We start from the raw sequence: 24,251 nt of genomic DNA on the forward strand, positions 1-24,251 counted from the left end.
TCATAGAGTACATTAGGAAATTTCTTTCTGCTTCTATTTTCTAGAAGAGATTATAAAACATTGGTATTATTTTTACTGTAAATGTTTGGTATAATTCACCAGTGTAAGCACATATGCTTGGTGATGGAAGGTTTTGGAAGATTATTAATTACTGATTCAAAGTATTTAATTGACATTGGTCTAGTTTTCTGTTTCTTCTTGTGTGAGTTTAGGTAGATTACATATTTTAGGAAATCAGTTCATTTTTGATCTAAGGGATCAAATAGGTAAGGGTTGAAAGGTAGTTCCTCACAAGATATGCCCACATCCTAACTTCTGAACCCTGTTAATGTGAATTTTTTTTTTTGCAGAGGGAGGGTGGAGAGTGTCTTTATGGATATTATTAAGACTCTCAAGGTGAGATCAACCTGGATTGTTTGAGTAGCCCTCAATTAAATAACAAGTATTTGTATAAGAGACACGCAGAGATGAGACATAGAGGAAAGAAGGCCATGTGAAGATGGGGGCAAAGATTGGAGTCATAAGCCAAGGAATGCCTAGAGCTACCCAAAACTGGAAGAGGCATGGAAGACTTTGAAAGTTCAGTCCTGCCAATACCTTTATTTTGGATTTTTGGTCTCCAAAACAGTGAAAGAATACATTTCTGATGTTGTGAGCTATGAAGTGGGTGATGATTTGACAGCAGTTTAGAAAACGAATACACTGAACATAGGGTTATTCATTGTATTTCTTTATTCTTTTAATGTCTGTGGGATAAGTAGTCATGATCTTTTATTTCTGATTTTGTCAAATTATATCTTTTCTCTTTAAAACAATTTTTTTTTAGATGGAGTCTTGCTCTATTGCCCAGTTTGGAGTGCAGTGGTGTGATCATTGCTTACTGCAGCCTCAACTTCCCAGGCTCTAACAATCCTCCCACCTCAGCCTCGCAAGTAGCTGAGACCACAGACATACACCACCACACTGGGATAAACAAAAACAACAAAAATTTGTAGAAAAGGGTTTTTTCCACTTTGTCTAGGCTGCCCTTGAACTCCTGGGCTTAAGAAATCCTCCCATCTTAGCCTCCCAAAATGCTGGGATTACAGGTGTGAACCCCCAGGCCAGGCCTTTTTTTAATTTAGATGTTTATCCTAGCTTGGTTTATCTTTTATTTATCTTTTCAGATATCCAATTTAAGCTGTATTAGATTTTCTCCAATTCCCACTTCTTTTCTATATTTAATTTTATTAATTTATACTCCAAATATTTATTATTTATTTTGTTCTCTTTGTTGTGGGCTTGCATTGTTCTTTATCTAGTTTCCTAAAGCAAAGCTTAGATTATTAATTGTAAATGCCTTTTTTGTAATATATACATTAATGTTATAAATGTCTTCCTAAGCACTGTTTTTGCTATATCCCAAACATCTTGATAAATTTTACTTTTATTTACATTTACATTTAGTTAAAATATTATGAAATTTCTTTTGAATTTTTTCCTTTATCTAATATTTAGAAATGTGCTGATTAACGCCCAAGTACTTTTGGTGTTTTCAACTATCTTTCTATTATTAATTTCTAGGCAAATTTTATTGTATTCTGAAAACATAATTTGTACAATTTCTCTTCTTTTAAATATTTGAAGGCATTTTTATGCCCTCAAATGTGGTCTACCCTTGTAAAGGTTGTATGTGAGCTTGAGAAAACATATTCTGTTTGTGTTGGATGAAATATTCTACAAGTATACATTAGATCAAAATAATTCATGGTTCTGTTTGTGTCAACTATATTCTTATTAATTTCCTGCCTATCTGCCTATCAATTCCTGCCAACAGATATAAAATTTCCAATTATAACAGCATATATATTTTCCTTGTAGTTCTATAAGAATTTGCCTCATATATTTTGATCCTCTGTTGTCCAGTACATATAGGTTGAGGATATCTACATGAAAGATCTCTCTATATATTCTTGGACCCTTTATAATAACATAGTGATCATCTTCTTCCTAGGTAAAATTTCTTGTTTGGAAGTCTGCTTCTGCTGAAATTAATATGGCTGCTCCAGCTTTCTTTTGCATACCGTTAGCATAAACTGTCCCTTACATTTATCCTTACAGATTCTTTGCATTTAAAGTGCTTTTCTTGCAGATAAACTCTCGTTGCATCTTGTCGATTTTAACCCATTCTGATAATTTCTGTCTTTAATTGTAGAATTTAGATCATTTTCATTTAAAGGGATTATTGATATTCTTGACCTAATACCTACCATATTTATAATTGTTTTCTATTTGTTGCATTCGCTCTTTCTTTTTCCTTTTTCTCTTTATTTTCTGCTTTCTGGTTTCATTAAACCTTGTATATAATTTCATTTTCTACTCTCTTAGCATTTCAATTATACTTCCTTTAATATTTACAGTGGTTTCCCCAGAGTTTAAAATATATATTGACAACTAATCTAAGTTCACATTGAAGTAACACTTTACCATCTCACATATCATATATGTACCTTATAAATGGAGTACTCTCAATTTCACCCTGTAATCCTTGTTTATTGCTCTTCCTCATTTTTTTATTCATATGCTACAAAATACTATATATATTTTACTTTTATTACTTTAAACAGCTATCATTTCAATTAAGAATACGAAATTAAAAGATGTACTTCATCACTTGTTTTTCAGTGTCCTTCATTTACTTATGTAGATCCGAATTATGATCTATATCATTTTCTTTCTCTCTGAAAAATTCCTGTTAGTATCTTTTCAATGGCTCATCTGCTGGCCAAGAGTTTCCTTGGTTTTTGTTTGTTTGAGGAACTATTAACCTTTCACCTTCATGTCACTGAACATAGAATCGTTTATTTGTGACTTTTTTTCTTGCAATACTTGAAGCATATCACTCTACTTTGTTGCTGACATGGTTTCTGATAAAAAGTTTGCTGTGATTCTGATTCTTGTTCCCCATAGGTAGAATGTGTTTCCTCCCATCTCTATTCTTTCACATTGTTTGTTTGTTTTGTCTTTGGTTTCCTGCAGTTCAAATATAATTAATATGCCTATGTGCAGATTTCTTTTTTTCACATTTTGTTTGATGTTCTCTGAGATCCCTGAATGTGTGATTTGGTAACTCATTAATTTTAGAAAATTCTCAGCCATTGTCACTTCAAATATTTTTATCTATTCCACTTTCTTTTTCTTCTACTTCTGTTATTCTAATTATGCATATGTTGCAGCTTTTAAAATGTTCCTGGAATCTTGTAAATTCTGTTCCTTTAAAATTACTACTTTTTTCTTTCTTTGCATTCTATTTTGGTAAGTTTCTATCAACATATCTTCAAGGTCACTGATTCTTTAATTGGCAATGTCCAGTTTACTGATGTGTACCTCAAAGCCACTTTTTATTTCTCTTACATTGCTGTTACTTTTCATTTTTATTTCTTTTTAATAAAAGTAATTAAATTTAAAAGGCACTTCTTTTTAATTTTTTTATCATTCTGCTTGCATTACTATTTTCTCCTTCATGTTATTTAGCAGTGTTTGTTTGGAGGGGGTTTCCAATACAATTTTTTAAATTTTTTTAGAGTACTTTTAGGTTTACTGAAAAAATACAGAGGTTCCCTTATACTGTTGTGTGTTTTTATTAGAACATTTAATATATTCATTATTAATTATACTTATTATAAATTCTCTGTCTGATATATCCAAAATCTGTATCATGTGAGTATGATTCTTATGGTTGCTTTGTCTCTTCAGATGGTTTTGTGCTTCTTGCTGGGTACTGTTAAATTGAGCACCAGGTTTAAATGTTTTGAGAAGGCTTGTAGACTCATTTCTATCATTGATATTGCAGAATTAGGGGACACTAAGAGCTATAATATGTGTCTTATTGTTTTGGCAACAGCAATAGGCAGATGTCCATGAATACCAAACTATTAGGAAAGATCTATGCTAAATTTAACATTTACACGGTAGTTAATACAGAAAAATTGTGGAATCAGAGATTGGAAGCTGCAGCTTTTCTGTCCAGTTCCACCACATCTTAGCTGAAATATTGTTCAACAAATAGATACCTTGCCTTATTTAGTGGCTTATTGATTTCCTATTCTCAACTCTTAACCTCTCTCCAGCACTTATTGCTTTTTTTAAAGGTCACCTTGGCTTACGTGACCCCAATGTCTTTTTGTATTAGTAAAAGTCCAATTATGAAAACAGAAACTACACTAAGTATTTGAAATAGATCAATTTTCCTAGAGCAAATAGATTAAAATGATGATAGAAACGCCAAAAGCCAACAGGGCTGAAGAAGCAATGCAGAAATTAACAAAGCCAACAGTTAGCAGAAACACCAGGATGAAGAAACAAAAGATTTTCCTGTGATCCAGAAGCTTGAACTGTAACAGCCAGGTGAGGCAGCTAGCACACCGGGAGGCAGTGGGGATGAATAGAATTGGTGTTGGATATGCTGAGGCATTAGAGCCCAGAGAATCTTGAAGGGGTCACACTACTTGCATAAGCAGAGCCAAACAGAGCAGTACAAATAATTGACTTGAATGGAAACATGCCCCACATCAGTACAATTTGACTTCACTGTCTTTTCCATTGGTTCCTCCTTCATGTTGCAAGTCTTTTAATCTTTTCAGTCTTTTAATTATTTTGCAAGTCTTTTTAATTTGCTCCGCTTTCAAGTCATTTCACTGGAGTGCTTCATTGGGGTTTTAGTCTCCATCATCTTCTGGTCTACCTCTTTATACTGTTTTTTTTTTTTTTTAATATTCTATCTATGCCCACTGTTTCAACCATCTCCAAATGCTAATAACTTCCAAAATTATGTCTTAGCTAAGTATTTAATTGCTAAACTCTGGACATCCTTCAAGGACCTCAACATCAATATGTTCAAAACTTCTTATGTTTTTCCTCTTAATCTGCTATGTCCTCCAAACTCAATTAAATATCTCTTCTGGATGTCCATTCTATTTTCTCACTGCTTTTGCCCAAGTTCAAGATTAATCACTTTGCAAATTTGTCAATATTCTAGTCTCCCAACCTCCATTTTCTTAACCTTAAAATCTGTCTTTCAATTTATTTATTTATTCAAATATTAATCTTTTAAAATCCTAATTATGATGAGGCTACTCCCTCAAATAAAATATTTTTTGACTCCTCACTGTTTAGATGTGGCTATAGCCTTACCTATAACTTGTCATTAACTAGATTTTTATAAATACTCTTATCATCAACAATATTGAAATATTTACATTTCTTCAAAATGTTGTGTTTTTGTAAGTCCTTATATGTTTGCACGTGTTGTTTTCTCATTGTTCAAAATTTACATGTCTAGAAAAATACTTTTTATTTTTCAGACAGAATCTTGTTCTGTTGCTCATGTTGGAATAGTACAGGAGCATGATTGTAGCTCACTGCAGCCTTGAATTCCAGGCCTCAAGCGATCCTCCCATCTCAGGTGCTCTAGTACCTCGGACTAACAATGAGCTAAATATAGACCAGAAGACACTAAAGAGAAAATGAACTATACTTCAAGAGCCCGATTATATAACTGTATAAAAATATTGTATAATATTATAACGGTACACACTTTTAAGTGCAGCATGTTCTGTACCTGCTACAGACAATTTTACAAAAAGGAATTTAGATATTGGACAATCAGTAGCTATAATAATCTTTTTGTGTGAAGGATTGATGTGCAGCATTGATTTTATGAAAAGATTTCTTCAAGTTGGAGGAGAGAATGAATTTCTCAGTCTACTTACTTACACATTTAATAATACCAAGAACCCATTACATGTTAAGTCTATGTATAGACAGTTATTACAATGGTCCAAAGAAGTAAAGAGAATCTAAATTAAGAGAAGGTTCTAAATAATTGTAATGCTTTGAAATAAATTATGTTTAATGATCAAGTTGGCATATAAAAAGCATGTCTAGATACAACTGATGCTTATCAACAACAAAGGACAATTTCATTTCTTTCCTCAGTACATATTTCTTTGCCAAAAGTTTCTACTTTTTCAATATTTATGCTACAACTCTCATTATGCCATGAATTTTGTCAGTAACGTTCACTCACATATTAGAAGATAGATTTCAGCAGCAGTGTTGGTCATTTTAAAAGCACTACCCCACTCCAGGGCATATTTCATGCTTCATTATTGTTCCTTGTGGAGCCCTGGAAAGCATTCTGACTTCAATTGGGTCCATTATATTATAATATGCACCCTGAAGGGCATCTTAATGCAGTTCAGCCTTGCCATTGTTTAGCATAAAGCATACGCTGGCATATGAAAATGAGGTGCTCACCGCAGAAACTGAAACTTTGTATTGTAAGTGGTATGCATGTGACTACAAAGCTATGCATTAAATTACTGGAACCAGATTCAATTTATATTTCTGCCTTCTTATTCTAATTACTCAATTATTCTACAATAGATATTAACTTTATCGTGATTAAAAATTAATAACTTTCAAGATGATTGTAAGATCTGAAGGAAACAAAAATGTATATCAGTAGTAGCTCTGATTAAATTATTTATCTGAAATCTGAAACTTTTAATGCAACTCCTGTGAAGCTATGCAGCAATAAGGAAAGTATATTGAGACATGGAGAAAGAAATAGTAGCTTGGCATTTGGAGAAATGCCTGAAAGTACGTATGCGTAATGTGATTCTGAAGAAGCATCAATAAATAAGTAGCCTGATATATTATTCTAATGGTGTTCACTTAGTTGGATATTTTTGTCTAGTCTTTTTATTTGAGTGACATAGCTTGGCCAAGGGAAAAGTTCCTCCCCATTTAAAATTTACCTTTAATTACTTTCCTTCCCTCTTTTTCTTCTATTCCTCCCTTCTTCCCTCCTTCCTTTTCTTCCTTTCTCTTTCTTTACTTTTCCTTCCTTTCTTTCCTCTTTCTTTCTCTCTCTGTCCTTCTTTCCTTTCTCTCATTTCTTCTCCTTCCTTCCTTTCTTCTCCTTCCTTCCTTCCTTGCTTTCTTTCTCCTTCCTTCCTTCTCTTACAGAAAGATAATTCATTAAAATATTGAGTAGATACATTCAAATGAAGTATTTTTATTGATAAGCCTACAATCTATTTAAGTATACCTGCAGAATGAAATAAGCATAGTTGTAAAAATATTCACAGGTTGTGATGAAGCTCACTGTCCAGTATAGAGGCCAAAAATGCCAGAAACTCCATTTTTCAGCTTTGTATAGTTTCATTATACAGGCATATTACCCACACCTAGCCAATGATACTAGAGGAAGGGACTCCTAAGAAACTATTAAAGATATTATTTCTATAAAAAATAAACAAAAACTGTAGAAGGAAATCCTCATTTTCTTTGCCCAAAAATTGCAGTATCTATATATAATGCCAGGCAGGAACTGGGACAGCCATCATACATCCTAAGAGAACACATCTTAGGACCAAGACAAAATATTGAAGATGGTTGGATAATAAAATGGAAAGAGCCAGGTTATTGATTACAATTATTGCATACCTGAACCAAACTAGGTATACCTGCCCCAGTGTTCTTTTCATGTAATAAAATGCTGATATGGCTTGGCTCTGACCCCATTCAAGTCTCATCTTGAATTGTAGTTCCCATAATCCCCCTGTGTCATGAGAGGGACCCAGTGGGAGGTGATTTAATTGTGGCAGCAGTGTCCCCCATCCTATTCTCATGATAGTAAGTTTTCACAAGATCTGATGATTTTATAAGGGGGTTCTCCTTTTGCTTGACTCTCATTCTTCTCCCTGCCACCATGTGAAGAAGGACATGTTTGCTTCTCTTTCTACTATGTCTGTAAGTTTCCTGAGGTATCCCCAGCCCTGCAGAACAGTGAGTCAATTAAAACTCTTTCCTTATAAGTTACCCAGTCTTGGGTATATCTTTATTAGCAGTGTGAGAATGAGTAAATACAGTAAGTTGTTACTGATAGAGTGGGATGCTGCTATAGAGATGACTGAAAATATGGAAGCAACATTGGAACTGGGTAACAGGCAGAGGTAAGAACAGTTTAGAGGGCTCAGAGGGAGACTGGAAAATGTGAGAAAGTTTGGAACTTCCTAGAGACTTGTTGAATGGCTTTGACTGAAATGCCGATAGTGATATGGACAATGAAGTCCAGGCTGAGGTGGTCTCAGAAGGAGATGAGGAACTTGTTGGGAACAGGAGCAGAGGTGACTCTTGTTATGGGATGTCATAACAGATGTCCACCACCTGTGGAAGTCTGACCTGCAGACCCTGACTCAACGACAGATGAAGGAATGCACTCTTACACCATTACAGTGTTTCAAATAGGCTAGGGATGGCCGCTGGCTGCTTTCAGAGGGTGAAATGCAACCACTCAACCCAGACCCTCTGTCTGTCCACACATTTACTCCCTTAAGATTTTGCAACAGAGGTTCTTAGTTAACACATTTATGGATAATTAACACTGTTAAAAGAGTGGTTATACCACTGATAAAAGCTTTAGGTTCCGTGTCCCAGAGTAAATGCTATTAACAGGTAATGCCCCTGTGATCTTCCCCAGAGAGGACCAGCCAGCAAAAAATTAACATGAGTAAACAATTAGAATGGAGACAAATGGGTGTGAGGTAAGGCTTTTTGATTATCTCTATCTCTTTCCTATGCTAATGTTAATGAGGCAGCTGCCTTCAACCTGCCTCAATCAAACCTTTCAGCCTTCCAAAAAGTTTGAGACCATATAACTTTCCCTGAATATTTTCTGTAATATTTTGCCAACCACCACAAGTGAATAACAACATTGTTATGCTTTAACAAAGAGACTGGAAGCATTTTTTGCCCCTGACCTAGAGATATGTGGAACTTTCAACTTGAGAGAGATGATTTAGAATATCTGGGAGGAGAAATTTCTAAGCAGCAAAGCATTCAAGAGGAAGCACGGCATAAAAGTTTGGAAAATCTGCAGCCTGATGATACAACAGGAAAGAAAAACTCATTTCCTGGGGAGAAATTCAAGCCTGCAGCAGAAATTTGCATACGTAATGAGGAATGAGGGGCTGAATGTTAATCACCAAGACAATGGAGAAAGTATTGCCAGGGTGTGTCAGAAACCTTTACTAGCAGCCCCTCCCATAACAAATCCTGGATTCCTAGGAAGAAAAAATGGTTTCCTGGGCTGGGTGCAGAGTTGTGCTGCTTTGTTGAGTCTTCAGATTTGGTACCCTGTGTCCCAGCTGAGGCTAAAAGGAGCCAAGGTACAGCTTGGGCCATGGCTTCAGAGGGTGCAAACCACAAGCCTTGGCAGCTTCCACAAGGCATTGAGCCTCTGGGTGCACAGAATTCAAGAACTGAGGTTTGGAAACCTATGCCTAGATTTCAGAGGATGTATGAAAATGCCTGGGTATCCAGGCAGAAGTTTGCTGCGGGGGCTGATCCCTCAGGAAAACTGTTCTAGGGTGGTGTGGAAGGAAAATGTGGGGTCAGAGCCCCCACACAGAGCCCCCCCCGGGACACTGTCTAGTGGAGCAGTGAAAAGAGTGCCACCATCTTCTAGACACCAGAATGGTACTTCCACCGGCATCTCTCACCATGTGCCTGGAAAAGTTGCAGGCACTCAATGCCCACCTCTGAAAGCAGCCAGGATGGGGGCTATGCCCTGCAAAGCCACAGGGGTGGAGTTTCCAAGACCATGGGAGCCCACCATGGGAGCATCAGGGTCACCTGGATGTGAGAAATGGAGTCAAAGGAGGTTACTTCAGAAAACGTTAAATTTAATTACTGCCTCATAGGATTTTGGACTTGCATGGGGCTTGTAGCCCCTTTGTTTTGGCCAATTTCTCCCATTTGGAAAGAGGGTATTTACTCAATGCCTGTACTTTCATTGAATCTAGGAGGTAACTAACTTGCTTTTGATTTTGTGGGGTTATAGGCAGGAGGAAATTGCCTTGTCTCAGAGGAAATCTTGGACTTGGATATTTTGCTTAATGCTAGAATAAGTTGAGAATTTGAGGGACTGTTGGAAAGGTACAGTTGTGTTTTGAAATGTAAGGACATGAGATTTGGAAGGGGCTGGGGTGGAATAATATGGTTAGGCTGTGACCTCACCCAAATATCTTGAATTGTAGTTCCCATAATCCCTATGTGTCATCAGAGGGACTCGGTGGGAGGTAAATGAATTATTGGGGCAGTTTCCCCCATGCTATTGTTTTGATAGTGAGTAAGTTCTTACAGTATCTCATAGTTTTATAAGGGTCTACCCTCTTCGCTCAGCTCTCTTTCTTCTTCTCCCTGACAGCATATGAAGAGGACATGTTTGCTTCTCTTTCCATCGTGGTTGTAAGTTTCCTGAGGCCTTCTCAGCCATGTTAAACTGTGAGTCAAAACCTCTTTCCTTTATAAATTACCCAGTCTTGTGTATGTTTTTATTAGCAGTGTGAGAATGGACTAACAGAAATGCATTGTAGCCCTTGTTAAGTCAGCTTTAATTGGTTATTGGATTATAACAGCAAAAAGCCTCTGCAATGGTTTATTTACCATGTCTTCAGAACTGTTGTCAGCTATGCTCCGTTTTATCCTAAAATTCGGTATTAAGGGGAAACTTAAATGTAAATTAAAATGAAAAATACAATTTTCTCTTGTCTTAAATACAATACATTTTTGGATATTATATGATACATTGAAATGCCTTTCTTCCACTTACATACTAAACGACCCTTTTACTATACCTTGTGGAAATCATATAATTTCATATTATGGTTATTAACATGAAGTTTATTTTTTAGTAATAGGCCTGAGGTAGAGAAAATAATTAAGTTTCTGATTTTATATCAGATTCTATATCTCATTGAATATTGCATACAATGCTATTTTATTTACTGTATTAGATGGAAATGATTCTTGTTCTTAGCAGAAGAAGCACATGAAGTTCTAGCCCAATTTTTATTACTAACTATCCCCTTATTTATAATGATACAAATAATGAAGTCTTTCTTATGAGTCTGAGCCCTAATTAATCCCTTTGTAAATATTTTTGAATATTCTACTGCTTTAATTGGTATAGTTGACAACACATTAGCCTGATGTATCTGAATTTTAATCACAAACTTTGTATTAATTTTATGAGTGTCTCTGTGTCATAGTTCATTTTGTTGCTAAAACAGAACACTTGAGATTTGGTAATTTTTGATGAACAGAAATTCATTTGGCTCATGGTTCTGTAGGATAGAAAGTCCAAGATTGCAGAGTGGCATCTGTGTCATAATATGGCAGAACACATGGATGAGAGAGAGATAAAACAGGGCCAAACTCACTCTTTATAAGGGATCATCTCCCATGACAATAAACCTACTTCCAAGATATCAAACTCACTCCCAGAATAACAGCATTCATTCATTTATGAAGCAGTGTCCTCATGACCGAATCACCTCTTAAAGTTCACACTTTCCAGTAATGCTGAATTGGGGATCAAGTTTCCAATACATAAACACTGATGGACACATTCAAATTATAGCATTCCTCCCCTGGCCCCCAAGTTCATGACATTATCACATGCAAAATATATTTATTTCACCTCAGTAGACCCAAAAGTCCTAACTTGTTTCACTGTTAACTAAAAAGTCCAAAGTCCAGAATTTCATCTAAATTAACTTAGATGGTAATTGGGTGAGACTCAAGCCACAATTAATTCTGAGGAAAATTCGCCTCCAGCTCTGAGCCTGTGAAATTAAAACACGTTATACCTTTCTGAAATACAATGGTGGGATAGGTATAGAGTAGATAATATCATTTCAAGTGGGAGTGATAATCAAGAAGAAAGAAATAACTGGCCCCAGTTACCTCCAAATCCAACAGGGCAGACAACATTAATCTTAAGCCTCCAGAATAATGATATATTTCATGTGCTGCATCCTGAACACTCTGAGGGGACTGAGCTCTCAGTGATTCAGAGAGCTCCACTTTTACAGCTTTGTTGAGCTTAAACAATGAAGCAGTCCTCACAGGTCTGAACGCCATGCCTGCAGTTCTCCAAGGCTGAAATTGTAAACTGGTGTTCCTATCATTCTGGGATCTCTGAGGTGGCTTCACTGCCACAGTTCCACTAGGCATTGTCCTAGTGGGAGCTCTTGTGGCTCCATCCTTATGACAAGTTTCTTCCTGGATCTCTAGGCTGTCCAATACATCCTTTGTCATCTAGGTGGAAAGTTCCATGGCACCACAGCTCAAACACTCTGCACATCTATAGAATTAGCACCATGTGGATGCTACCGAAATTTATAGCCTGTACCTTTTCAGAACAGCAACAGAGCCCACTACAGCCAAGGCTGGGGTGCTGAAGAGTGATGTGATGGAATGTGGGAAGTAGACACTTGAGTTGGGATGGAACAGCAAATGCTGAAGTCCCAAAGCCATCTTTCTGGAAACCTTGATGTCTAGGCTCTAGATGGAAGGGATCACCTTGAAGACCTCTGAAATATCTTCAGAGTATTTCTCCTATTGCCTTGATAGCTAGTACCTAGCTTCTTTCTGTCAATATTAATCTCTTTTGAAACCGTGTCTTGGCCACAGACTTGGTTATTATTCTAAAGACATCTTTTAACTCACTATATGGCCAGGCTGTGAATTTTCCAAGTCTTTCACTCTGCTTCTCTTTCAGGTATAAATTCTGTCTTTAAATCATTTTTCTACTCTTGCATCTTACTATATTCAATTAAAATTAGCCATGCATCTCCTTCAATATTTTCCTTAGACATTTCTCCTGCCAGATATCCTAATTCATTGCTCTTAAATTTTGTCTTCCATGAAACCTTAGGTGAAAAACAAAGTTCAGAGAAGTTCTTTGCCATTTTATAAGAAGGATGACCTTTACTTCACTTTTCCAATAAGGTATTTCTCATTTCAGTCTGAGACCTCATTAGAATGGTTTCTTTCCATTTCATATTGCCACCAACATTCTGGTCACAACCACTTAAGTAATCTCTAAGAAGTTCCACACTTTCCTTATAGCTATTTTTTCCTTCTGACCCGCACCAGAATCACCCTTAATGCTCCATTCATAACAATACAGACTTTTTCCAGAATTCACTTCAAAACTATTCCAGCCTTTTCCATTTACCCAGCTCCCAAGCCACTTCCACATTTTCAAGTATTTGTTAGAGCAACATCCCACTCTTTGGTTCCAATTTCCCATCTGAGTCCGTATTTTTGCTGCTGATAACATAGTACTTATGACTAAGTAATTTGTAATGAGCAGAAATTTATTTGGTTCATATTTTTGGAAGATTCAAAGTCTGAGATTGAGAGGTCACATCTGATGAAGGCCTTCTTGTAGCCTCATAACATGGCAGAAGGCATCACATGGGTGAGAGAGAGAGGCAGGGGCTGAACTCATCATTTATAGGAATCTACTCCTGTTATAACAAATGGATTACCACAATAATGGCATTCATTCATTCATGGGAGCAGATCTTTGATGACTAAATCACTTCTTAAATATCCCACCTCCCAATTCTTCTGCAATGGGAATTATGTTTATAACACATGAATGTTGGGGGACTCATACAAACCATAGCACTATAAATAGGGTTCCAGGTACCTGGATTTTTATTTGTAAATTCAATCAATAAAAGTATTACAGTGAACCAAATGTTATCCTAAATACTTGGCTTACCAAATGAACAAGAAGTAGTTCTTTCTCTCAAATAATTTACCATGTTACATACAGACTACATAGACAATCTAGGAATAAATATGTATTGAATTAAAATGCAATATAATAATTCAAGTTGATGAAGCATATGAACCAAAAATTATTCACACCTCCTGAAGCAATTGAAGGGTTAAAAGTCATAATATATGATCTGATTCTTAAGGAGTAAATAATATTCCATTGGGCATAACAATTACAGCTGAGGGAAAAGTGCATGTAAACATATATATAAATAATGGGATTTAGAATTTTAGAAAAATATTAATATGATCAAGTATAAGGTACTTGGGAAAATATTGAAAAGATAAATTCAGGACACATTATGAAGGACCTTGCACGGCTTCACAAAGGAGTTTGATCTTTATTCTGAATGCAATGGAGACCACATGGGTAAGTTTAGGATTGAAGAGACGGTAATAGTAATAATTATATCTCTATTTTCTGGAAAACTACTTAGGCAAAATATGGAAATGTTATCCATTGACATGTTCCAGGAAGGAGATGAAGACAGAGTTTAACTGTTGCAGAATGTTTGTATTGGATAAGGCAAGAAATCGTGAGGCTTAGAACGAAGGTTAAAAGGCCTATTAGAGACCAGATGGGGGCTAGAATAGGCAAAGCTAAAAATGTATGTCTTGTTTATTTCTCAATCATGTTATATTCAGCCTGGCCCAGGTTAGCAGAGTGGCTCTGATCTCTAGAGTCTTTCAGGGACCTGAGTGTCTTACATATTGTTGTTCCACTATTCTTTACAGTATAGCACTCACTGTTTGCATATTTGAAGTTGATCACATAAAAAAGAAAAGCAGCATTTAAAGATTTGGAAAATTATCAGCCTGGCCATATTGTAAGGAATGAGAAAATGTTTTCAGAAAAGAAAATCAAGGTTATGATCAAATATTTGATGAGATTAGTATGGATAGAAGTAAATCATCATGAATATAGAAGAATAACACTAGAGGCATTTCGGAGCTCTTTGGGGCTGCGCCACCCATCACCATCCAAAATACTAATAATTTGGAGGCAAAAAAATTTCAAGGTGCTGCTCCTGCATTTCCGTACAGGACTTTTTGGCTGCCTCAGTTGTGGCTCACGTGAGCCCCTGTGCTACTCAGGTAACCCCTCTGGAAGGCACAGGTGGTAAACCATGGCAGCATCCATGTATTGTCATCTCTAGGGGTGCACAAATTGTGGGGAAATGACTAACTTTATGTAGATTTCAAAGGATATATTGGATATTCCGGAGGTCCAAGCAGAGCCTTACCCACTGGAGCACTGCCACCACTGAAAGCGCCCACTATGGCAATGCCTAATGGAGCTGTAGGAGCAGAACCACCCCAGAGACTCCAGACCAGAAGATCCACCAGTGTGCCACTTCAGCCTGAAGAGTCACATGTATATGACTCCCGTGCCTGAGAGCTGCTATGTGGGCTACACCCAACAAAGCAACGAGAGTGAGTCTGTCCCGAGCCATGGGGGCCCAATCCTCACCCCAGTGTTTCCAGAAGGTGGTACATTGAGTCAAAGGAGATTGTTCTCAAACCTTAAGGTTTGTTGCTGTTTGCCTTATTGGGTTTTGGAATTACTCGAGACTTGTTACATTTTTTTCTTTTTTACTTCTTTTCTATTTCTCCCTTTTGAAATGGAAACATCTATATTACATCTATTCCAACATTGTGTTTTAGAAACACATAACTTGTTTGACATCACAGGCTCACAGCCAAAGAGAAATTTGTCTCAAGATGAATCACACCTTGAGTTTTTCCATCTCTGAATTAGATGATATTTAGATGAGTCTTTGGACTTTAAACTTAAAAGTTGATGCTGGAATGGGTTAAGAATTTGAAAGCTATTGGGATGGAATAAATGTATTTTGCATGTGAGAAGAATATGAATTTGGGGAAGCCAGGGGCAGAATGCTGTCCTGTTAAGCATTCTGCTTATGATGATATTAAGAGATGGGGCTTTGGGGAGGTGATTAGGTCATGGGAGAATCTGCCTCTATGAATAGGATTAGCATTCCTTATAAAAGAGGCCTGAGGGAAGCCCACTGGTCATTCACCATGTGAAAACATGTGGAAGTGCCATTTAGGAGAAATAGGCCCTCACTAAGAACTAAATCTATTGGTACCTTGGTCTTGGACTTTCAGCCTCCAGAGCTGTGAGAAATAAGTTGCTATTGTGTATGAATTGCCCATCTAAAGTATTTTGGTAAAGGAGACCTAATCGACTTAGACAGGTTTTATATTTCAAACCAGCTAATTTCCATGTTTTTGTAGATAGTCCCCAAAATATTTCTGTCTTTATACTCCTCCAACATCTTAAAACCTTTTATGACTCATTTTGAAATTTGTGTAAAATGATAAATCTATTAACTTCTGGTTTGGTAGCTTTTTGTTAGCATTTAATCTGATGGAAAGAGTTCCATTGGTGTCTTTTCTATTTTTTTTTTTTTTTACTGTATATGCTAATATGTATATTAGCTTATAAAGATTATTACTGTCTTATAACTGTGTACATATATACCTTTCAGGCTCTAACATATTCTAGTTTCTCCATCTGTGTCAGTGTCCTCATTCAGCTTGTAAAAAGGTGGTTCGGATCCTTAGGCAGGCAAATATGCTTGAAATTTAAAATAAAACAAACAATTTTTTTCTGTTTTTGGGACAGAGGCTTGCTCTATCACAGGCTGGAGTGCAGCAGCATGATCTCAGCTCATTGCAACCTCCACCTCCCGGGTTCAAGTGATTCTTATACCTCAGACTCCCGAGTAGCTGGGACTATAGGCATGCACCACCATGCCCAGCTAAGTTTTTGTATTTTTAGTAGAGACCGAGTTTCACCATACTTCAAACTGCTGACGTCATGATCTGCCTGCTTTAGCCTCCCAAACTGCTGAGATTATAGGCATCAGCCACCGAGCCCCACCAAACAAACAAACAAACAAACTAACTAAAAACAATACAAAAAAACCCACAATTTTTAATTACAACTTACTGTTTCAAATCTTCCCTATATTTCTTTTTAAATTTTGTTTCTTTTTTTTTTGAGGCTGTTTATTAGGAAAGAATTTTATTTGGATTACTGAATTAATGAGAGTTGGAATATATTTTTATAAGAAATGTGTATAAATGCTGTAATAAATAAGAAATGGATATAAAGTCTAGATTAGCAAAATGTTGATTACTGATAAATATATGCACAAGAAAAGAAATTCCTCTTAGGGCCAACATTCTTGCACTGTTAAAGACAAAACAGATTTAGAAGCATAATAAACTATAGATAACACATTATAAAGTTGCATTTTCCACACAATCAACAAACACTTAAAAATAATCGTACACACACACACTAACTTAATCACATGGCAGATGATCCGATAAAATTAGTGGCCCAGTGATTGTATTATCTATTTAGGTTACATAAATTATTGTTTATCATTTTTCTAGAATCAGTTAGATTACAATCTCTTTCAGATTAGCAATCTTTTGAAGTTACATTGCATAACTTTAAAGAAGACCATATTTAGGGTGTTTTCCTGCATGATTGCTGTGGGTAATGTAAGAAACAAGTTATGGTAAGAAAAAAAGTTTATATGTACACATTATACCTCTTCTTGCCTTTTAGGATGATTATAATCAAAAAAAAAGGAAAATAACAAGTGTTTGTGAGGATGTGGAGAAAGGAAACTTTATGTATCACTGGTGGGAATGTAAAATGGTACAGCTGCTGTGGGAAAGTTTGGTGTTCCTCAAAATGTTAGATAATTACCACATGATTTAGCAATTCTCTGCAGATACCCCAAATACCCCCCCCACACACACACACACATGAACACACACACACACATATAATTGAAAGCATGGAGTAAAACAGATACTTTGTATACTATTGTTCATATAAACTTTATTTGGAATAGCCAAAAGAAGAAAATAACAAAGTGTTCATCCACAAATGACTGGATAGACAAAATGTGGTATATACATACAATGATATGTTATTCAGCCTTAAAATAGAATGACATTGTGATATAGGCTACAACATGGATGAACCTTGACAAATTCATAGAGACAGAAAATATAATAGCAGTTACCAGGGGCAAGAGGAAAGGGAATAGATAACAGAGTTATTATTTAATGGATATAGAGTTTCTATTTGAGTTGATGAAAAGTTCCAAAAATGGTTATTGGTGATGGTTGTACAACATCATGAATGTACATAATGGGGCTGAATTATACACTTAAAGCTGTTTAAAATGGTAAATTGAACATATATTATCATATTAAAATTACAAAAGTGCATATTTCTTTTAAGAAGATATTTATTATAAGATGCAAATACAATTAAGAATGCAGTGGTTATCTGTCACTATACAGCAGTTAAAAAATCTGAATGGTACCTACCATATAAAATGTTACTTAAAATTCTATTTAGTGAGAAAAACCCATTGTAAATCTTTTATTTATACATAGCTGCATTAAAATGTTATTTAAATGCATGCCCATTTTCTTACAATCATCCCAAAATTTTTAAAAATGTGCCTATTTTTCATGAAACCTTTATTAATTTTGATGAGATGAACATATTAAGATATTTTAATATCTTATTATACTTATTTTGAGGTTTATTTCCTGACTTGTAGTATTTCTTTCTTGGTATTAATTATCTTAGTTTAATGAAATGTCAGGAAATCTTTAACACCATGAAATAACTTTCTGTGGAGTCTTGTTGATACATTGTTATAATTTGCCTCACCCTGTCTATTCTGGGTCACATCATCAACTGTTCATTGAGAGCATAAGAACACATCATCATTATTCTATTGCCTGGATGGATCAGTTTATTACTGTCCCAGATAAACCATTTTCTGCTTTTTGAGCATTGTCCACATAAAGGGTTATAACCACAGAGAGGAGTAAAGAACATGATAGAGTACCATAACTAAAGGGCTTCTGAAGGAGAGCCCTGGAGTGGTCTGTTACCAGGATCAATTAGAATAACAAGTGATGCACTAAACTAGATCAGAAAAACAAATTGTCCAAGAATGTAATAAGATGGGGAAACTTACCAACTGGGGAAGTAGCAGGAAGGACAGAACTGTTGGAAATGGTCATCAATTGTCAGTATAAATTAAATAGCAATGGTAGTGATGTGAGCCTGGATGAAGCAATGGCTTGAGTCTTTACAAGACCGGACAGTGATAGATCCTTGAATGATCTATTAACTATGATGGTGCTGTGCTAACCTACTCTGTATTAGCCAGACAGACTTCATCTTGCTGAGAGTCAGGCTCCAGCTTAACCTCCGCCTCACCCCTCCCACCATTTCTTCTTTGAGTGCATATCTGCGTCATGTTCCTGTGCTGGATCATGCTGTACTTAGAACTATAGAAACATACAACCATTGTAACCATATCCTGCTTTGCAAGTCCACTTGTTATTGTGAACACCCTCCTTGATTGAGTGTATGACAAGTACCAAATACCCTCCTTGGTAACCAGTGATCGTGGAAACCGCTTGTGTATACCTTGCTTAGTAATCAACAATCATGGGAACCTCCTGCTTCCTGGTTACCTGCTTTCTTATTTAACTTCCTTGTTCTGCTTCTGTAAATTCTGCTTCAGCTAGACTCCCCCTCCCCTTTCTTAAGCAAGGTATAAAAAGGAATCAAGCTCCTTCCTCGGGGCTGAGAGATTTTGAGTGTGAGCTGACTCTTGGTCACCGGCAATAAAGGACTCTCAATTGGAACTCAGAATGTGGCACTTTCCTTCCAACTTGCTTAGTTATAACAGTGCTATAGCCAAATTTATAACTTCAGAAAGCAACGTGGTTATGCATAGCAAGAGTTGTACATTTAGACCTAGGAATTCTATCTTAAGGGATGTATTCTGGGGAAATAATTTGAGACAAGGAAACCGTTTTTCTTTTTAGATTATGTTAATGTCAGCACCATTAATTACAGAGAAACAAAGTGAGAAATAGAAAAATATTTTGGTGGATTTTGGAACCTCGACAAAATTAGGATATTACTTAGGACATAAATTCATAAAAGCAAAAGTTCAAAAGTATTATTGTGGAAACCATATAGACATGTACAAAATGTTTAGCATAATATTAAGTGAATACAAGTGTATTAAATGTTATTTTTGAGGCCTTTTCTGTCATTTAACAGAGATGATGTCACAGGAACTAAAAACATTAAAACCGTGTTACAATATTGGCGTATCTTTACAAATGTCTTTCATGTTACCTTATGAATATATGTGGGTGCATGTAAGTATGTATGCTATATGTATATACATGTAAATAATTTGACATATAAAATAACATATAAAACATAAAATAGTCTTGATCATTATATATATGATAATCAAAACTATTTTCTTATAAAGTTCACACAAATACAATGGATAACTTTTTCTATTATTTACAATTAGGATCCCTTGTTTCCGTATCTACAAGAAACCACCAACTTAATTATAATTGCAGCCAAAAAAATAAAAGTTTCCTTAAAAACGCATGGATAGTTTTTAGCAGTCATTGCTGACGTGAAACAAATGGAGCAAAGCAAATCATGTTATGGTCTTGGACAAAACAACACAGGTTCACCTGCTTGACCCAGGAGCCTAGATTCCCTTGTTCTGTAGTCAGGCTCATCTGATATGTTCTAGACAATTTTCTCACCTAGTATGTATGAGAGCATCTGAGGAACAAAGCCATCAATGGTTTTCAGTGATCTGTCTTCCAAATGGGTTCTGAAATAAAAGAAAGTTTGCACCTAAATTGCTAGAATCACCAGAAAATGTCATTTTTAATTGGATAGGAATTATGCAGTCAGGTGTGACAAGAAGGAAGGTGTTATCATGAGCTAATAATTTGACAGAAATGCAGCCTCATGCTTCAAATCCCTCCAGAGCTTTATCTCATGATTACCAAACACCCTACTTAGATATGCCTTATTAGTTTCTCTTTTGGATATCTTTATTCTTAGAAAACCATACTGTAGTATGCTAGAATGTGATGATGTTAGCACTTTAAAATATAAGCAGCTGCTTCAGCTGAACTAGTAGTTCACAAAAATTAATCTGTCCTTTACATTAATCTGTGGACCAATCAAAATGTTTTCTTAATCCTAGGAGTTTAATAATGTAGTCTAAATCAGTCTGGTCCAGGTGCCTTGTGCTGCTTAAAGGAAAAGTAACAAGAAAATTTAATCTGAAGATTATTAAGTATTTTTGGCTGGTACTGGCTGGTATCACCTAGCAGCTACGAAACATACTGAGTGAATCTAACAAATAGCAACTCATCCTTCCTTTCACTGTAGATCAAATAATTAGGAGAAAGTAAGTATGCATACTGATGGCAGTAAAACAGATAATAATAAGACACAAGAATTTTAGAAAGACAAAATGTTTGCAATAACAGCTTGTGGTGACTGCTATTATTAGGATGATAGTTAGTTGAATAACATTTGTAAAAGCAGGAGTTCAAAAGATGGCTTGGAGGTTAGAGTCTATGATACAGATGCACAGTTCTGAAAACTGAAGAAATACTGCCTAGGCCAGAAGTAAATGAACTTAAGTAATCTACTGTCACGGCCATTGTTATTGGTCAGGTTTGCAGGGAGGGACAAAGCAAACAGCTTAAAATTTTATCAAGTAATTTGGTAAGTTACGGGTACATCACCTACATACCTTATCTTCATAATATTTTGCCAAATGGCAGTTTGTGCAAGTTTAAATTTCTAAGACTAATGTGAATGTTCACCTTTGTAAGGTGCATGAGGAAAATGAGTGGTGTCTGGAAAGAAATCAATTACACTGGATACTCAGAACAAATTCTCCAGCATTATTCTGAATGGTAAATGTTTCAAAGGAGGTTTATCTTTGAAAATAAAATTTGAGTCTCCTCTGCTTCCAGCCATGAAAGATTAACTGGTAACAGACTTGCCCTCCCAATTGTAAATTCTTTAAAACTGGGGGGAAAATGTTAAGAAATAATGTTGAGGTGTTGAACAGTAGTAGGTGGCAAAGAACTGTGATCTTTGGGAGAAGGAAAACAAAAATTGAGCACCATGATCACCCCCACAATATGCTCAAGTTTCCATTTTGGAGCACCTTTCTGACAAAGAACAGGGAAGTAAATCCTAAGCAAAACATTGGTCTCAACAAGTTGAGAGAGCAGAGATCAGAATTCTGAGGCACTGAAATGTCCAGAATTTATGGGAGGGGATAATTGAAAAGAGGAGGTTGCAGGGAGGATAGATCACAGAAGTTTTTGTGGACATACAGTGTGGGTTCTTGGATAAGGGCCAAGGGGCATATGCACATATTAAAGTGTTAAGGGCTTATCAGAGATCACCTGTTGCAGAAAATGTGTGATGCTGGGAGACGCTGATGTGCTTATGATACAACCAGAAAGAAGAAATCTAACAATGCCAAGTGTGCAGCTGAGACCTTAAAAGTGCCATAACCTAGAGATAAAGAAAGTAACCAAGAGTAAGGACGCAGTCTAGGACTCAGTTCGAACTCTAAGTGGATATGAACTAACAGAACAAAGCCAAGCCTGGTCACATTAGAAGATAGAACCTCTAATTTAACTGCCTGCCAGAACAAAGTTGTATACCTCTCAAAAGAAGAGGTCATAAGCAATCCATGATGAACACCATACAGTAGAAAACTAGTAGACATGCTCAAAATATTACCTATCACTAAATGAGAAAAAATTTAATAAAAGTGACATTATGATATCTGAGATTTTATAATTACCAGTGTCATGCTGGATCCCTGTTAACTTGAATAGGGATAGGACCAGGTTCGAGAGGTCAAAGAACAGATCCAGAGCCAGCAAGTGAAACACAGGATTTATTCAAGGGAACTTACAAGGTGGTCTGGTAGCAGTAGGGTGGACAGAAGAATTGCCACTGCTTGCAAAAAGCATGCAGTTTATATAGCGCCCTTACTTAGCATACCACCTACTCACAACCTCCACGTGGCAATCCTGGTTTCTTAAGTTATTGCTGTCAATCTCAGCTGCTGTACAGGGTATGCTTAGGTTACTGCTGTCAGGAACATCCTCCATACAGGGTCATTCTCAGGGTATGCTTAAGTTAAGTTTTGCTGTCAGATGGATCTCCCATACAACAGTCTTTTTAGATTTTTCAAATCTAGACAGCAGATATTATAAACTTGTTCAAGGACATAAAGGAAAATATGGCAGAAATAAATAACTCATGGAAATTTTCAAGTAAATAAATTCTACCTTTTGATTGGAATATAGGAATTAATTTGCAAACACTTTAATCCAACATAGACTAGGTATAGTATGTCACTTTTTTTTTGTCTGCTTTTGTTATTTTTTCCTTAACTTCGATTTTCAATAGTTTGGCAATGATGTGCTTTGGTTGTAGTTTTCTTTGTATTTATCCTGCTATGCTTATTCTTAACCCCGAGTTTGTATTCTGATTTTGTTCTTATTTCCCCATTTGTTTTTTAAATTTCTCTGGGAACACTTTTAGGATATTATTTTTTAACTGACTAAACTAAAATTTTATGATAGTATGTCCTTTAGCTATCATCCTGAGCATTTGTTGGAACTTTAATCTATAAATGCACAGGTCTATGCTCTGAAAAAAATATTGAATTATTTATTCCTCCTCCATTTTTTATAACCTCATTCTGTAATTCCTATTTTTCAGTTTCTGTAACATCTGGGCAGATTCTGTATTTTTAAATAATTTTTATTTTCTATTAATATTTTTGGTATTTCTAATCTACTTTATGAGAACACTCTTCAATTTTAACTTTAATCCTCAATATTCTTCTGATTTTTAAATTGATATTAATACACATTAATTTCCAAGCATAGTTTTGTCCTCTGAGTATTTCTTTTCAGAAATAACTCATAGTTTTATGGATGCAAACTATGGATAAGCATGATTAACTATGCTTTAAAATGACTGTACCATAAGTTGCAGATTCCCACTTTTCTTCAAAATATTCTTTGGGACTGCTTTTATCGGTTACATAAAATTCTTCCAGTGCTCTCCCTAGAGGACAAACGAGGCTGCAAGCCTGCTAAAATCAATAGGGAAATGGAAGAGGTAGAGGCTCTTACCATTTTCTGCTTTCAGAACATTATCACTTATTCTAACTAATCCTGGTGTTTTCTAGTCCAGATTCCTGATGGTCTATCTTCTCAGAATTGTAATTTCCAGTTTTCCTTCAGGGTAGCAAGATGACAGTTGCCTGGCTGCATGTGCTGTTGTATCAGTTCAGGCTGCTGTAACAAACTGGTATAGACTGAGTGGCTTATAAACAACAGAAATTTATTTTTCAGTTTTAGAGGCTGGAAATCTGAGATTAGAGTGCCACATGGTTTGTTCTGCTGAAAGCCCTCTTCTGGGTAGCAGACTGCTGACATCTTATATCTTTACATGGTGGTAAGGGTAAGCAAACTCCTTGATACTTCCTTTATAAGGTCACGAATTCCACCCCTAAGTACTCTAAACTTATGATCTAATAACCTCTCAAAGACTCCACCACCTAATACCATCACATTGAAAGTGAGAGTTTCAAGATAAGACT

Source organism: Aotus nancymaae, unplaced genomic scaffold (genome assembly GCF_030222135.1).
Source record: "Aotus nancymaae isolate 86718 unplaced genomic scaffold, 86718_ANA_hifiasm-v0.15.2.pri h1tg000006l, whole genome shotgun sequence".
Classification (NCBI taxonomy): Eukaryota; Metazoa; Chordata; class Mammalia; order Primates; family Aotidae; genus Aotus; species Aotus nancymaae.